Here is a 12,257-nt window from a genome sequence, read left to right on the forward strand (position 1 = left end):
ATGTCTTTCCTTGGTATGGAGAGACAGGATTTGTCACAGAGAGTGATTTTTTCTTATACTTGATTTCAAGGAAGATAAACTGTGATGCACTGCCATAATCTAGACTGCTAAAAAAATATGCCACATGGATGGGTGGCTTACAAACAACAGAATTTTGTTCCTCACAGTGCTGAAGGCTGGCAAGTCTTAGATCAAGGTAGTAGCAGATTCCGTGTCTAGTGATTTCTCATTTACAAATGGCATCCTCCCATTGTGTGGCAAAAGTCCTATTCATGGAGATAAATTCTGCATGACTTAATCGCCTCATCAAGCCCCTACCTCCTGATACTATCATCTGGTAAGTTATGATTTCAATGTGAGTTAGGCGTGAGTGGGCATAAACATTAGGATTGTAGCAGACATATTAATATGGGTATTTTGGGGGTAGTCCTTAATGTCCCTTTCTTCCAAGCAAATTATCTTCTATTACCCCAAATTTTCACATCAATAGAGCCTTTATTGCTTAGTCTACTATTTTTAAGAGAGCAAAAGGAGAATTGCAGAAGCTAGGCATGTTGTACACAATAAAACAAACATTATTTTTAAAAGAAATATTAGGGGCTGGAGAGATGACTCAGTAGTTAAGAGTGCATACTCCTTTTGCAGATGTCCCAAGAGTTCAGTTTCCAGGACCCATGTCAGGTGGCTCACAGCCCTAGCTGGCTTCTGTGTGCATCTGCAATCATATGCACATATCCACAAACAGACACACACACATACAAATGATTTTTAAAGTACACTAAATCTAAAAGCTAAGTACTATTCAATAACATCTTACTGATAAGTTTACACACACTGATCATCAATGCACTGCCTTTTATTCAGCTGCTAGTGGTAGTTGCAGTGATTTGGGGGAAAGGCTTTTTTTCCCATACAGAATGAGAGGTTATTTAGTCTTTTCCCTGTGAGAATAAGCATCTCCACATCTGGAGATGAGAAGCTGTCATCTTAGTAATACAGGAACTGCAGCAGTAAACTGTGCATCGTAATAAATCTTTTTGTCTGCTCTAAGGAAAGACAGAGCATTATGATTCATCCACATACAAATGCTTTTTGAAAAATAGTGTGCTTTGTGTGTGCAAATGTGTATTTGTTAGGTAATCTGCCAATACCTTTTATGCCCTGTCAACTATTGACAAATGTGTAATGAGTCTCACTTCACCACTCCTGAATTTTAACCAGACATGTTGCTTGTTCTGAATTGGTTGATAAAAAGGAATTGGAAAATGTCTGCCTAATGAAAGAAATAACTCAATTGAACATTAGCTATATTGGTTGGAATAAACATTTGAATCACGACTTCCTGTGGTGCATTGGTGAGGAAGCAAGAGACAGGCTCAGATCCTCTGTTTTTCATTACATTATTCCTGACTGCCTTAAAAACAGCACATTTTCCCTGTAATATATGGCTTCACAGGCTGGTGATGCATGAACATGTGTTGGTATCTTTAAATCCTCTCTTTCTCTATTGTTTCTTGGGTGGAAAACGGCACCACCAGTGTACACTTTGAGCCTTGTCTTTATTTATGAGAATGGGGGTAGACTTATGTATCTATGGCAGAAAATCCAGAAAATCAAGCAAATAGACAAGCAGGATGAATAATATTCATTTCTAAAAATATCATTCTAAGGAAAGGAAAGGTATCTTAATTATGTGGGCTTTTATTATATTTAAATAAAGGGAAAACTGGTTGTAATACTGTACATACAGTGCAATCTTTTCCACTTAATACACGGTATTTTCATTAAGTCACGTTTTTCTTCTAGGGATTGTATTTAATGTTTGAATATTTTTCTATTGAAGCCACTGTATTACTTGTAATCAAATTGCATCCTATTATAAAATAAAGGGGACAAGAAGGTTACTAATAATAAGCTTACTTCAGAGCCAGGCGTTGGTGTCGAACGCCTTTAATCCCAGCACTCGGGAGGCAGAGGCAGGCCAATCTCTGTGAGTTCGAGACCAGCCTGGTCTACAAGAGCTAGTTCCAGGACAGCCTCCAAAGCCACAGGGAAACCCTGTCTCGAAAAACCAAAAAAAAAAAAAAAAAAAAAAAAAAAAGCTTACTTCAGATCCGTGCTTCTTTCTTATAGATAACATTTCTAGATCAAAGAATATGAATATTTTATGGCTTTTAATATGTAATGACAAATTACTCATTAGAAAGTTGTCTCAAATTACATCTACATTATATCTCAAATTACATCTTATTCTACAAGATTCTATGGGTCTTAGTGTTGTCAACATAATAAAAAGTACAGACAGAAATTAAAAAGTGGGATACAGAACTAAATAGACAATTCTCAATAGAGGAATCTAAAATGGCTGAAAGACACATAAGAAAGGGCTCAACATCCTTAGCCATCAGGGAAATGCAAATCAAAACAACTCTGAGATACCATCTTACTCCTGTCAGAATGGCTAAAATAATAAAAACACCAATGACAGTTTATGCTGGAGAGGATGTGGAGAAAGGGGAACACTCCTCCATTGCTGGTGGGAGTGCCAACTTGTTCAGCCACTTTGGAAATCAGTATGGCGACTCCTTAGGAAAATGGGAATCAGTCTACTACAATATCCAACAATTCACTCTTAGGCATATAACCAAAAGATGCACATTCATACAACAAGGACATCTGTTTAACTATGTTCATAGCAGCATTATTTGTAATAGCCAGAACCTGGAAGCAGCCTAGATGTACCTCAACTGAAGAATGTATCGAGAAAATGTATTACATTTACACAATGGAGTACTACTCAGCATAAAAAAAAAACAATGGAATCTTGAAATTCACAGGCAAATGGATGGAACTAGAAGAAACCATCCTGAGTGAGGTAAGTCAGTCACAAAAAGATAAACATAGTATGTACTTACTCATATATGGATTTTAGACATAGAGCAAAGGATTACCAGCCTACAATCCACCCCTCCAGAGAAGCTAGGAAACAAGGAGGACCCTAAGAGAGACATACATGTTTCCCTGGAGAAGGGGAAAGGAACAAGATGTCCTGAGCTAATTGGGAGGATGTGGGAGGGGAGATGGAGTTAGGAGAAAGAGAAGGGGAGAAGAGGAGGGGAGAGGAGGACACGAGGGAGCAGGATGATTGAGTCAGAGGAAGAATAGAGGAGAGCAAGAAAAGAGATACCATAATACAGGGAGCCATTATAGGTTTAAAGAGAAATCTGGTATTAGGAAAATGTCCTGAGACCTACAAGGATGACCCCGACTAAGAATCTAAGCAATCGTTGAGAGGCTACCTTAAATGCCCTTCCCCAACAATGAGATTGATTGACTACCTTATATGCCATCCTAGAGCCTTCATCCAGTAGCTGATGGAAGCAGAAGCAGACACCCACTAAACACTGAGCCTTACTCCTGGAATCCAGTTTCAGAGAGGGAGGAGTGACAGCAAAAGGGTCGAGAGCAGACTGGAGAAACCCACAGGGACAGCTGACCTGAATAAGGGGTTGCTCATGGACCCCAGACTGATAGCTGGGAAACCAGACCCCCTAAATGAATATGTCAGTTTGGAGGTCTGGTTTATCTATGGGGCCTCTGGTAGTGGATCATTATTTATCCCTAGTACACAAATTGACTTTGGGAGCCCATTCCACATAGAGTACTCTCTTAGCCTAGTCACATGGGGGAGGGTCTAGGCCCTGCTCCAAATGGTATGACAGACTTTAAAGATCCCCCATGGGAGGCTTCACCTTCCCTGGGGAACAGAAAGGAGATGGGATAGGGGGTCGGTGGGGGGCAGGGGAGGAGGGGAGGGAGAGAGAGAACTGGAATTGACATGTAAAACAAGCTTGTTTCTAATTTAAATAGAAAAAAGGAAAAAAGAAATCAAAATACTCTTGCATCTAGATGCATCACTGTAAAGTATCAAAGAGCTTGTTTGAATTGATTTGGTTTTTGCCATAATAGACAGATTGCTATTAACTCATACAAATATAGTCAGAGTAACTTCAGCTTTTACCCACAAGGGGACAATAAAGACTAGCTAGTATTCTGCCATAGACATTAGAACCCAGACTGTTAGAACCAAAGAGGCACGTAGAAAGTGCCTAGTTAGCCCACCCTTCCCTTATTTCATACACAAGGAAACTGAACACTAGAGCAGTTCAACAGTTTGTTTAAGGTCACAGAGACGTGTGTCCGAGACACTTTCCCATTTACAGCACCATGGTTTGGTTCAAATAACTCAAAGTGTAAGCACTCACACATTTTTAACTGATTTGTAAGTCATTTTACCTTTTTTGTTGAGGCGAATTTCACAAGTAGTATTACAGACTTAAAATATACAGTTCATTTATATTTAGTATCTTCACAGTGTTATAGAGACACATATTTTCCCCAGCTTAAATATAATCCAGACATGCAATGGATAATTTATCTTATGATAATTATATAACCTTGCTAGACTTATTTTTTAACCTAAGAAACTGATGCCTTTGTTATCCAGTTAGTGTGAGGATTAATAAAAATGTTAGGCATAGAGATATCAATTATTCCTATCCTTCAAGAGAGTAATCTGAACCAGGCATTGTAATCCATGACTGAAGTCCTAGCACTTAGGAAGTTGATACAGGAAGATAGTGAGTGTAAGATAGACCTGAGCTGAATAGTAAAACTTCTATTTAAAAAAACTGGACTTCTGTAGCTCTGCCTAGTGCTTGGCTGTGGATATCTGCATCTGCTTCTATAAATTACTAGATGAAGGCTCTATGATGACAACTAGGATAGTCACCAATCTGATTACAGGAGAAGGCCAGTTCAGGGAACCTCCCCACCATTGCTAGGAGTCTTAGCTGGAGTCATCCTTGTGCACTCCCAGAAGCCTCCCTGGCATCCAGTTTCTCCCTAACCCCACAATGTTCCTCTCTATGAAGATATCTCCCCCATCAATCTCCCACTCTATCAGGACCTCTGGATGAGCCACCAGTGCTCTTAACCTCTGACCCATCTCTCCTGCCCAGTGTACCACATTTTCTTGATCCATTCTTTGGTTGAGGGGCATCGAGGTTGTTTCCAGGTTCTGGCTATTACGGAGAATGCTGCTATGAACATAGTTGAGGAAGTGTCCTTGGGGCATGGCTGAGCATCTTTTGAGTATGTGCCCAAGAGTGGTATTGCTGGATTTTGAGGTAGATTGACTCCCAATTTTCTGAGAAACTGCCTCACTGATTTCCAAAGTGTCTGGACAGGTTTGCACCCCCACCCGCAGTGGAAAAGTGTTCCCCTTACTCCACATCCTCTCCAACACAGGGTGTCATTAGCATTTTTGATCTTGGCCATTCTGACAGGTGTAAGGCGGCATCTCAGAGTCGTTTTGATTTGTATTCCACTGATATCTAAGGATACACTTCTTTAAGTGTATCTCAGACATTCAGAGGCATTGTATGAGTATGTCTGGGGGAGGTCAAGATCTTGATGGAGAAACCTACAGAGACAGCTGACATGAGCTTGTGGGAGCTCACTGAATCTTGATAGACAGACAGCTAGGGAGCCGGCATGGGACCAACCTAGGCCCTATGCATCTGGGTGATAATTGTGTAGCTTGGTTTTTTGTGGGACGCCTAACAGTGGGACCAGGACCTGTTCCTGATGCATAAGCTGGCTGTTTTGAACCTATTCCCTGTGGTGGGATGCCTTCTTCATCCTTGATGCAGTGGGGGAGGAGCTTGGTCCTGTCTCAGCTTGATGTGCCATGCTTTGTTGGTTCCCATGGGAGCCCTTACCCCATCTAAGTAGAGACAGAGAAGGAGTGAATGGGAGGGGTAGGAAGGAGGTGGGAGGAGGGAGCTAAAGGAAAGAGGGGAAACTGTGGTTGGTATATAAAATAAACTAAAAAAATGTTGAAACTTTTGTCTACCACATGCTCCTCACTGCTGCTAGTAAATGTATTTTCACATTAAAAACTACAAATTGAAGGAGATGGGGGAGGAGCCACAAAAGGGATTGTGGGAGAAAGGCTTCTTCCTTTTCTCTGGTGGCAGCCATCAAGTGAGCCAAATACAAATACATCCAGGAGCTCTGGGGGAAGAAGCATACTTACATGATGTGCTTTCTTCTGAGGGTCCTTTGCTGGCAATACTGCCAGCTCTCTGTGCTACACAGGGCTCCCTGTTCCACCAGGCCTGATAAAGCGCAAAGGCTGTGATGCAAGGCCAAGCAAGTTTATGTCATATATAGGATTCATGTTCGCCCAGTTCCTAAGGGTGGAACTTAGGGCAAGCCAGTCCATCATGGTGTTAAGCAGATAAAGTTTGCTGGAGGCCTTAAGTGTGTTGCTGAGGAGAGAGATGGGCATCATTGTGGGGCTTTGAGAGTCCTTAATTCTTATTGCGTTGGCAAAGATTCCACATATAAGTTTTTTGAGGTTACCCTCATTGATCCATTCCATAAAGCTATCAGAAGGAACCCTGACACCCAGTGGCTCACCAACCAGTCCACAGGCACAGAGATGCATGGGCTGACATCTGCTGGCTGCAAGAGCTGTGGCCTTGGAAAGGGCCACAAGTTCCATCACACTACTGGTGGCTCTTGCTGCGCATCCTGGAGAATGCACAATACTCTGCAGCTCCATCATTACCACTAATACGTGTAATGTGTAATGTTTGTAAAATCCATACCCAATAAACAATTTAGGACCATCAAAAAAAATTGAAGATACCAGAACATGTGTTTTCCATCTTGTGGTTATTGCTACACCATACTGAATTTTAGTGTACTTAGAAGTAAAAAGGAGTTCCTTCCATTTGGAATTCTTAGCACGAGCTTATAATCTTGGATACGAGGGAGGCTGAGGCAGGAGGATTTTAAATTCAAGGCCTGCCTCTGGGCTACAGGGGGAAGTTTTAGGTCAACTTGGCCAATTGAATAACACTTTGTTTCCAAACAAAAACTAACAAGAACCGGTGCTATAGCTCACTGGTAGGGCATATACCTAACATAGAAGAGACCCTAGGTCCAAAAAAACAAAAAAGAACTACATTAAACAGGTCCTTGCAACAGTTGGCAAAAAAAATCTGCAGTATTTGGTGGTTATCAAATGCTCACTTTAAAACAACTATGTTACTTAGGGGAGTTTTGAAAATGGAGAAGTGATCCCACAGAAATCATGGTGCCACATAAACATTTTAGAGTAAATGTTGGAACAGATTTGAAAGCAAGAGAATCCAGGATGCTAAGAATGTATTTGGAAGGATGAAAACAGGTCACTAATGGAAGAAAGTGAAACAAGGGAGACTAAGAAAGGGAAGTTTTTTAAATTTTATTGTTTTAATTTAGAAACAATTTTATTTTACATATCATTTTTAGTTCCCTCCCGTTCCCATCCTCCCATGCCCCCCTCTGAGCCCCCCTGTCCCAACCCCATCCACTCCCTTTGTGAGGATGAGGCCTTCCATGGGGGATCATCAAAGTCTCTCACATCCTTTGGGGGAGGGTCTAGGTCCTCCTCCATTTATCTGGGCTGAGAGAGTGTCCCTCCATGGGGAATGGGCTCCCAAAGTCCATTTGTGCACTAGGGATAAATAGTGCTTCCACTGTCAGAGACCCCATAGACTGCCCAGGCCTCCTAACTGGCACCCACATTCAGAGGGCTTGGTTTGGTCCAATGCTGGTTCCCCAGCTGTATGGCGGGGGTCAGTGTGCTCTCGCTTGCTCAGGTCAGCTGTTTCTGTGGATTTCCCTAGCCTGGTCTTGACCCCTTTGCTCATCACTCCTCCCTCTGTGAAACTGGATTCCAGGAGTTCAGGTTAAGTGTTTAGCTGTGGGTGTCTGCTTCTGCTTCCATCAGCTACTGGAAGAAGGCTCTAGGATGGCATTTAAGGTAGTCATCAATCTCATTATCAGGGAAGGACATTTAAGGTAGACTCTCCACTATTGCTTAGATTGTTAGTTGAGGACACCCTTGTGGATTTTGGGACATTTCCCTAGTGCCAGATTTCTTCTTAAACCGTTAATGGTTCCCTCTATTATGGTATCTCTTTTCTTGCTCTCCTCTATCGTTCCCCCGACTCAGTCTTCCTGATCCCTCATGTCCCCCTCCCTCCTCCCTCCTCCTCTTCTCCCCTTCTCGTTTCCCCACCTCCCTCCCTCCTCCCCTGTGCTCCCAATTTGCTAAGGAAATATTGTCCCTTTTCCCTGCTCTGGGGAACCATGTATGTCTCTCTTACTGTCCTCCTTATTTCCTAGATTCTCTGGAGGTGTGGATTGCAGGCTGGTAATCCTTTACTCTAAGTCCAATATCCATATATGAGTGAGTACATACCATGTTTGTCTTTCTGTAACTGGGTTACCTCATTCAGGATGGTTTCATCTAGTTCCATCCATTTGCCTGCGAATTTCAAGATTTCATTGTTTTTTTTTTTTTCCGATGAGTGATATTCCATTGTGTAAATGTACCACATATTCTCCATCCATTCTTCAGTTGAGGGGCATCTAGGTTGCTTCCAGGTTCTGGCTATTACAAACAACGCTGCTATGAACACAGTTGAACAGATGTCCTTGTTGTATGAATGTGCTTCTTTTGGGTATATGCCCAAGAGAGGAATTGCTGGATCTTGTGGTAGACTGATTGCCATTTTCCTGAGAAACTGCCATACTGATTTCCAAAGTGGCTGCACAAGTTTGCACTCTCACCAGCAATAGAGGAGTGTTCCCCTTTCTCCACACCCTCTCCAGGATAAACAATATTAAAATACAAATTCAATTTAAACTACTACTGAATGTTGATGGTTACTGAAGCTAAGTAGGTGTAACATTAGGTTTGTTGCATGATTCTCTTTTGTTAATGTTTAAGTAAAATTTTAAAATATGTTATTAAACTCAGTGAAATTTTAAAATGTGTTCTCACCCAGTAGACTAGACTTATAAGCACTATTTCCTGCCACCAGGCATACACAGCATACATACAAGCAGGTAAACATTCCCACACACAACAATAAAAATAAAATTAAAGAAACTAGATATTTGTGGTCTAGAGTGATGGCTCAGCAGTTAAGAGTGCTTACTGGGTCCACACTCTGCCCTCTGTACTGCAGCGGGCACCCAAGCCTCAGGTGAGTCTGGGCGCTGCTCTGCCCTCCAACCTCCCCCATCAACCCCTGCTCACTTCGGCCTGAGCCCACGAAGACAAGAGTGGACCTGCCCAGACCGGGAAGGCCCACCCTGAGTCTGGACACACCCCACCCTTGTCCACCCACCGCCCTCTGCCATCTGGCTGCTGCTAGAGGCTGAGCCCTCTGCCTGCCACCGGAGAGAGGAAGAGACCCCACCTGCACTCACTGGAAGAAGGGATGGGAAGAAGACAGACTAAGAACACACTCAACAACAGAAAGACCAATATGACACCACCAGAATCTAGAGACTCCACATCAGCAAGGTCTGAAAAGCCCAACACAGAGAATGAAGAAGAGACGGACCTCAAAAATTATCTTAGGAAGATGATATAGGCCTTTAAAGAGGAAACAAGAAAATCCCTTAAAGAAATAGAAGAAAAGTCAAGCAAAAAATTACATGAAATGGAGGGAAAGACAAACCAAAAAATTCAAGAATTAAACAAATTTCTTAAAGAATCTAAAGAAAGCCAAGAAAAAACAACCAAACAAGTGAAGGAAGCACTCGAAACAGTTCAAGGCATGAAAGCTGAAATAGACACAATAAAGAAAACACAGAATGAGGAGATGCTAGAAATAGAAAGGCTGCATAAATGATCAGGAACTAAAGATATGAGTATAACCAATAGAATTCAAGAGATGGAAGAGAGAATCTCAGTTGATGAAGACTCGATAGAGGATATACAGTCATCGACCAAAGAAAATCTCAAGTCCAACAAATCCCTAACACAAAATATCCAGGAAATATGGGACACCGTGAAAAGACCGAACCTAAGAATAATAGGTGTAGAAGAAGGTGAAGAAATACAGCTCAAAGGTACAGAAAACATATTCAACAAAATCATAGAAGAAAACTTCCCCAACCTACAAAAGGATATGCCTATGAAAGTACAAGAAGCTTACAGAACACCAGACTGGACCACAAAAAGAAGTCCCATCGGCACATAATAATCAAAACACCAAACCTACAGAATAAAGAGAAAATATTAAGAGCAGCAAAGGAAAAAGGCCAAGTAACATATAAAGGCAGACCTATCAGAATCACACCCGACTTTTCAATGGAAACTGAAAGCCAGAAGGTCCTGGATAGATATCCTACAAACACTAAGGAAGAATGGATGCCAACCAAGAATACTGTACCCAGCAAATCTTTCAATCACTATAGATGGAGAAAGGAAGATATTCCATGATAAAACCAGATTTAAGTAATAGATATCCACAAATCCAGCACTGCAGAAAATTCTGGAAGGAAAACTCCAAACCAACAAAGATAACACTCACAAAAACACAGGCGATAGATAATCCAATTTTATTAAACAAGAAAAGAAACAGGAGGGTGAAATACACAGACAATCACACTACCAACAATAAATCCAAAACAAACAAGAACCAACAATCAATGGACATTAATATCCCTCAATGTGAATGGTCTTAACCTGCCCATAAAAAGATACAGGCTAACAGAATGAATTCGAAGACAGAGTCCATCCTTCTACTGTATACAAGAAACACACCACAACTTTAATGACAGGCGTTACCTCAGAGTAAAGGGTTGGGAAAAGATTTTCCAATCAAATGGGCCCAAGAAACAAGCTGGTGTAGCAATCCTAATATCTAACAAATTAGACTTCAAACTAAAATCAATCAAAAGAGATGAAGAAGGGCATTTCATACTCATCACAGGAAAAGTCCATCAAGATGAAGTCTCAATCCTGAACATCTATGCCCCAAATACGAAGGCACCCACAATTGTAAAAGAAACATTACTAAAGCTCAAACCACACATAAAACCACACACACTTATCGTAGGAGACTTCAACACCCCACTTTCACCACTAGAGAGGACCACCAGACAGAAACTTAACAAAGAAACAAAGGATCTAACAGAAGTTATGACCCACCTGGGTTTAACAGATATCTATAGAACATTCCATCCAAACACAAAAGAATATACCTTCTTCGCAGAGCCACATGGCACCTTCTCTAAAATTGACCACATAGTTGGCAACAATGCAAAACTCCACAGATACAAAATAACTGAAATAACCCCTTGTATCTTATAAGATCACCATGCTTTAAAGTTAGAATTCAACAGCAATACAAATTGCAGAAAACCTACAGACTTGTGGAAATTGAATAACACCCAATTGCACCATTCCTGGGTTGAGGAAGAAATAAAAAAGGAAATTAAAGACTTCCTAGAATTTAATGAGAATATAGACACAACATACCCAAACTTATGGGACACTCTGAAAGCAGTGCTAAGAGAAAAGTTCATAGCACTAAGTGCTCACATGAAGAAACTGGAGAAAAGTCACACTAGAAAATTGACAGAACAACTGAAAGCTTTAGAGCAAAAAGAAGAAAACTCACCACGAAGGTGTAGATGCCAGGAAATAATCAAACCGAGGGCTGAAATCAATAAAATAGAAACTAGGAAAACATTACAAAGAATGAAACAAAGAGTTGGTTCTTTGAGAAGATGAACAAGATAGACAAACCTCTATCCAAACTAACCAAAAGGCAGAGAGACAGCATGCTAATTAACAAAATCAGAAACAAAAAGGGGGATATAACAACGGACACTGAGGAAATCCAGAGAATCTTCAGGTCATACTTTGAAAACTTGTACTCCACAAAATTTGAAAATCTAATGGAAATGGACAATTTTCTGGATAGATATCACTTACCAGAATTAAATCAAGAACAGATAAGCAATTTAAATCAACCTAGAACCCCTAATGAAATAGAAGCAGTCATCAAAAGTCTCCCAACCAAAAAAAGCCCAGGGCCAGATGGCTTCACTGCAGAATTCTACCAGAAATTCAAACAAGAGCTAATACCAGTACTCCTCAAATTGTTCCACACAATAGCAGCAGAAGGAATGTTGCCAAACTCTTTTTATGAAGCTACAATCACTTTGATACCCAAACCACACAAAGATTCAACTAAAACAGAGAACTACAGGCCAATATCTCTCATGAACATCGATGCAAAAATACTCAACAAAATATTGGCCAATCAAATCCAAGAACACATCAGAGAAATCATCCACTATGATCAAGTAGGCTTCATCCCAGGGACGCAAGG

The 12,257-nt window shown here is 41.0% G+C and overlaps 1 pseudogene; it reads left to right on the forward strand.

Annotated features, from left to right (window-relative positions):
- On the forward strand, positions 1 to 6,643 carry LOC113837570 (annotated as a pseudogene).
- Positions 6,644 to 12,257: the final 5,614 nt, after the last annotated feature.

The sequence above is a fragment of the Cricetulus griseus genome, chromosome X (assembly GCF_003668045.3).
Source record: "Cricetulus griseus strain 17A/GY chromosome X, alternate assembly CriGri-PICRH-1.0, whole genome shotgun sequence".
NCBI lineage: Eukaryota > Metazoa > Chordata > Mammalia > Rodentia > Cricetidae > Cricetulus > Cricetulus griseus.